This window comes from Miscanthus floridulus, chromosome 16 (genome assembly GCF_019320115.1).
Source record: "Miscanthus floridulus cultivar M001 chromosome 16, ASM1932011v1, whole genome shotgun sequence".
Taxonomy (NCBI): domain Eukaryota; kingdom Viridiplantae; phylum Streptophyta; class Magnoliopsida; order Poales; family Poaceae; genus Miscanthus; species Miscanthus floridulus.
Genome location: NC_089595.1, coordinates 96,218,012 through 96,224,011, shown reverse-complemented (window position 1 = coordinate 96,224,011; position 6,000 = coordinate 96,218,012).

Below are 6,000 nucleotides of genomic sequence, written 5' to 3'. Positions count from 1 at the left end.
CACATGGCTCTGACTTTAACCTATTAACTAGATTGTACTAGCTCGTTTGTAGCTCCAGTGAGGGGTAAGAGGGTATCTTTCCTTTTTCTGTTAGGGTGTGCACCGTGCTGCGATGCCCACGCATGCCATTTCTTCGTAGCTACAACCTGTTAGTGCAACTAGCTAAGGGTTTCATAGTGAAACTCTGCCACACTTCCTGGGAAGAGGTGTAGTGGGTCTCGCGAACCCTGCATTGGGAATCACGGCTCGATGGGTAAAGATATACAATTTCTGTAGAAATAATTAACCTGTTATAACAGCCATGCTCACGGATATGAGCGGTCTAGATCCTTCAAGATTAGCGGTTACTGGGAATGGTGGATGGTTTGGAATTGAGATGAATATGACTATACTTTAATATCACTTGGGAATTGGGACTGTTCATTAAAGTAGTGATTCAGGATGCTAAAATTTGATTAACTAAAATTACGAACCGTAGTCAAACAGTGTCAAGCCTTTTTGAGCCTCATAGATCCCTTTGATATACTTGCTAAGCATGGTGAGCTTACACTTGCTTTACATCCAATGAAAATCCCAGATGGGTAACAGATAATGGATATGAAGAGTTTTCGGAGGATGTTCAGGACTACTAGGGAGACGTTCACCAGTTGGAATCCCTGTGGCCATTGGGCTAGTTATTCCACTGTGATTGTAATAATATTGCCTTTGAGCAAACTTTGTATTTACTTTATGATGAGATATGCGATGTAATAAGTACTTTACTTTGATACTATTGCAATTTGTGATATATGTGTGTGTTTGGACATCCTGGGCGCACATATATGAGTACTTGGTTTTGCTATGCAAAATTGGGTGCGACAAATTGGTATCAAAGTTATAACTGACTGTAGGATGAACAACCTAGTTAGAAATGGACGTTTCTAGGATCTCATTATCTTTATTTTACTACTTTTAATTTGCTATAAAATTTTTGCTTATATTCTGTTCTTTATCCGTTGCCAAAAATTATTTTGTTCTAATACTCAACCTTTTCATTCTTGTAGATGGCCCGTACCAAGCAGACCCCGCGCAAGAGGACCATCCTAATGCCCACTAGGAGAACCAGGTTCACTTTGGGCAAGCGTGTCCCGGCACATCTGGTGGAAGCTCTGAGGACCCAGGAGGAGGAACCACCTGTGGAGGTGCCCATGGGGGAACCTCTGGAGGACTTGCTGGAGGATCCAATGGACGAAGAAACAGAAGAGGGACCCATGTTCGAGGAGCCCATTGAGATAGAGGAGTCTGAGGAGGATCCCGAGGAGGAGCATGAACAAGGTGGCTAGGAGGGAGCTGGTGACCCCGACGATGGAGATGGCTCTGATGATTCTGATGCTGATGGAGGTGATGATGGTGGAGACGGTGGAAATGGGGGTGATGACAGTGATGATGATCACAATGCACTGTTGACTCTAGGATGGACTACGGAGATCCACTATGACTTGGAGGGTGATGGCTACTACCACCCTAGGCTTCTTGCACTTGTGCATCGCTACCACCCGGAGGTACTGTTCAGTACAGGATGGAGCATTGGACCCACCTCGACTACACCGGCTTCTAGGAGACAGAAGTGTACATCCGAGAGGGGACTTGGGTGCACTACATCCACCACGCCACCACTGCACGGCTCACACATGCAGCCGTCATCAGGGATGCAGCTCGATAGGCATTGATGGTCAACCGCGACCGTCACTTCGACGACATCGCCTGGGAGGACGATCGCTATCTTCCCTGCCATCGGAGTGGACAGTCTATGTGCAACATCGCTGCACCACTTGGAGAGGCGAACCTGAGGCTGAGGCCTACCCTGTTGTGCTTGGCTGAGATCAACACCGATTTGGATCAGACCCTGGACGAGCTCGATGTTATGGGGAGGGCCTACATGCAGCCGGCCCGTGAGAACGCTACACTAAAGCAGCAGCTAGGAGGTCCAGATGTGGAAGATTCAGGAGTACCTGCTCAGTCGCCCCCAAGGACCAGAGAAGAGTTTGGAGACCCCAGCACCAGCACCAATATCGACCCATTCCCATAGGAGAGTCATAAAAATATGTAATAAACACGCGTAGTTACGCGAGAGAGTATTTAGTTCTTTCTTTTAATGGTTGGACAAGTGTTAGTTACATGGTTGGATGTTTATCATTATGAATAATGTTTGATTTGGATCTTTGATATGATTGTGATGACTTGTGTGCATGTCCACGGTCATTTAGTTAAGGTTAAGGTATAAGGATATTATGAATAAATAGTTGGGTTTTGTTTTATCATGCTCCATCCTTTATCTTTCGGAGCAGTCTGTCTTTATCAGTTCATATCTTATAATCTAGATGTCCAATGATCATGAAATTTTTATGGAGATAAGTAGACTTCAACATCTTTCTTTTGGCTCTGGAATCACCTCAATAGCTATTATAAATTGTGAGATACAGCTGTTGTAAGTTGAGGTTTCTGTGCTGTCAGAATTCTGGAACAGTACTGCTTATCATCTGTATTTGACTAAGTAAACTTCAGAATATGGAAACGTGATCTAAATGAAAGTTGTAGATAATTTCATAAGCTTTCCAGAAAGGTAAAATACGCAATCATATGATAAACAGAGAGTGAGATATGCTCGTTTTACAGCACTGCTGTTGTCCAACTCGCTGAAAAAGTTCAGAACAAATATCTTGCTGCATATCCTACATATATCTCTTGTCTACACCTACTCTTGTTACACCAGTATCTTGTAAGAGTTATATGTTTGGGCATTTGAGACTTATATGATGCATCTACAGATAGTGAACACCAGGAGGAACAACCAGGGAGACGAGGAACTGCCACCATCACCCCCAGTCACCATGGAGCAGCTGATGATGATGCAGACACAGTTGCTTCAGCAGATGGCCCAGAACATGCAGAACATGGGGCAAGGGAATGGGAATGCACCCCCTCATGTCAGAGATAAGAGGGGAGAATTCTTGAAAGGACACCCACCTGTATTCAAGCACTCTGCCGACCCACTCCAAGCTAACGACTGGCTACGTGCCATTGAGAGGCAACTAGAGATTGCCCAGTGTGATGATAAGGAGAAGGTTTTATGTGCTTCTGGACAGTTGCAAGGAGCTACACTGGATTGGTGGGACTCATTCCGCTTCGGTCGTACCGAAGCTAATCCCATCACTTGGGCTGAGTTCAGCAATGCCTTTCGCACTCACCACGTGCCTGCAGGACTAATGAAGCTGAAGAAGGAGTTCTTGGCTCTCAAGCAGGGGAGCATGACTGTTGCTGAAGATCGTGACAAGTTCATACAGTTGTCATGGTATGCACCAACTGAGGTAGATGAGGACAGAAAGAGGAAGGAGCTGTTTATGGAGGGCTTGAATGATGGTCTCCAGTACCAGCTGTTGTCTCATACTTTTGCTAACTTCGAGCAGCTGGTGGACAAGGCCTTAGTGATTGAGAACAAGCACCACCAGATGGAGGACAAAAAGAGGAAGTTTCAGGGACAACAATCCAGGAGCAACTCTCGCTTCCATACCAACCCTCAACAAGCTCAACCTCAGCAGCGTTATTAAGGTCTCAACCGCAACCAGCAACCCCAGTGTACGTAGCAGCAGCAGCAGTATAAGGCACCAGCTCAGCACCAGCAGCAGCCCAACAATGTACCGATGAAGAATAATGCCCCCAATGCTCCGCAGAGGAATGGTGCACCAAAAGCGCCAAATGTAGTTAATGATAACAAATGCTTCAATTGTGGAGAGCCGGGATATTACTCCAATAGATGCCCCAAGAAGATGGCTAACTCACAGCAGAATTATGTTTGGGGAAAGGTGAACCACGTGACTGTTGAAACAGCTTAGGAGGCACTGGATGTGGTGATCGGTACGTTTCCGGTCAACTCAAACTTAGCTACAGTACTTTTTGATTCTGGTGCTTCGCATTCCTTCATAACATATACATTCATAAAGAAGCATGGTATTCTAGTAAGTGTTATGAAGAAACACATGTTAGTAAGCTCACCTGGTGGGGTAATGAAAGCAGAGTGGATATGCTTAGCTGCTAGTCTCAGCATAAGGGGGGTAGAATTTCAAGCAAATCTTGTAGTCATAAACTCCACCGGTATTGACGTCATCTTGGGTATGGATTGGCTAAGGATATAGAGAGCAGTTATTAATTGTGGTAATAGTTCTGTGAATCTTACCACTTCATCTAGAGAGGAAGTTGTGTATGTGGCAACTCAGTCAGCTACAGAAATCTACCGGGTTAATCAGTTGGAGGGCACAACCTTAGAAGATATAAGGATAGTAAATGAGTACCCAGATGTCTTCCCTGAGGAATTGCCAGGTATGCCACCTGACCGAGACATCGAGTTTATAATTGAACTTTTACCTAGAACTACACCCATAGCTAAGAGACCCTATAGAATGGGAGTGAATGAATTAGCAAAACTTAAGAAATAATTAAGGGAATTGTTAGATAAGAGTTATGTTCAACCTAGTTCATCACCTTAGGGTGCACCAGTACTATTTGTAGAAAAGAAGGATGGTACACAAAGGATGTGCATAGACTATAGGTCACTTAATGAGGTCACAATTAAGAACAAGTACCCACTACCTAGAATTGATGACCTATTTGACCAGTTGAAAGGGGCTTGTGTGTTTTCCAAGATCGACCTTCGATCTGGATACCATCAGTTGAGGATAAGGCGTACTGACATCCCCAAGACTGCTTTTGTGACCCGATATGGACTGTATGAGTTCACAGTCATGTCTTTTGGTCTAACAAATGCACCTGCTTACTTCATGTATCTGATGAACAAAGTGTTCATGGAGTACCTTGACAAGTTTGTTGTCGTGTTCATTGATGGCATACTAGTGTACTCTAAGAATGAAGAAGAACATGAAGTACATTTGAGGTTGGTGTTGCAGAAGCTTAGAGAACATCAGCTTTATGCCAAGTTTAGCAAATGTGAGTTCTGGCTAAAAGAAGTATCTTTCCTTGGTCACATAATCTCTAATGGAAGAGTAGCAGTAGATCCCAAGAAGGTTAGAGATGTGTTGAGTTGGAAGCCACCTAAGGATGTTAGTGAGATTCTGAGTTTTCTTGGTATGGCCGGGTATTATAGGAGATTCATTGAGGGGTTCTCTAAGTTGGCCAAGCCCATGACTGCTTTGTTAGAGAAGAATGCTAAATTCGTATGGACTAAGCAATGTCAGGATAATTTTGAGGAGTTGAAGAAGAGATTGACTTCTGCCCCAGTGCTTATCTTACCTAATCTCACCAAAAGCTTCTCTATCTACTGTGATGCCTCACGACAAGGTCTAGGTGGTGTTCTTATGCAAGAAGGCAGAGTTGTTGCGCATCCAGACAGCTGAGAAAACATGAGTTAAATTATCTGACTCATGATCTGGAATTGGCAGCTGTGGTGCATGCTCTTAAGATTTGGAGGCACTACTTGATTGGCCATAAGTGTGAGATTTATACGGACCATAAGAGTTTGAAGTACATATTCACACAGTCAGATCTGAATCTGAGGTGGTGTAGATGGCTAGAGTTAATCAAGGATTATGATTTGGATATCCACTATCACCCGGGAAAGGCTAATGTTGTAGCAGATGCCTTGAGTAGAAGGAGTTATGTGAACATGGCCTATACAACTCAACTACTTGAAGAGTTGTGTGAGGAGTTCAAATACCTGAATTTGGGTATTGTGGCCAACACCATGGAGTTAGAGGTAGAACCTACTCTGGAACAAGAGATTCGTAAGGGACAGCTGAATGATGAGAGGATCAAGGATATTGCAGAGTGTATAATGATTAGTAAAGCCCTAGGATTCCACATGGATGATCAAGGTACAGTATGGTTTGGTAAAAGGATTTGTGTGCCAAAAGTGAAATCTATTAGGGAGTCTATCTTGAGGGAAGCTCATGACTCAGCCTATTCCATACACCCAGGAAGTACTAAAATGTATCTTGATCTTAGAGAGAG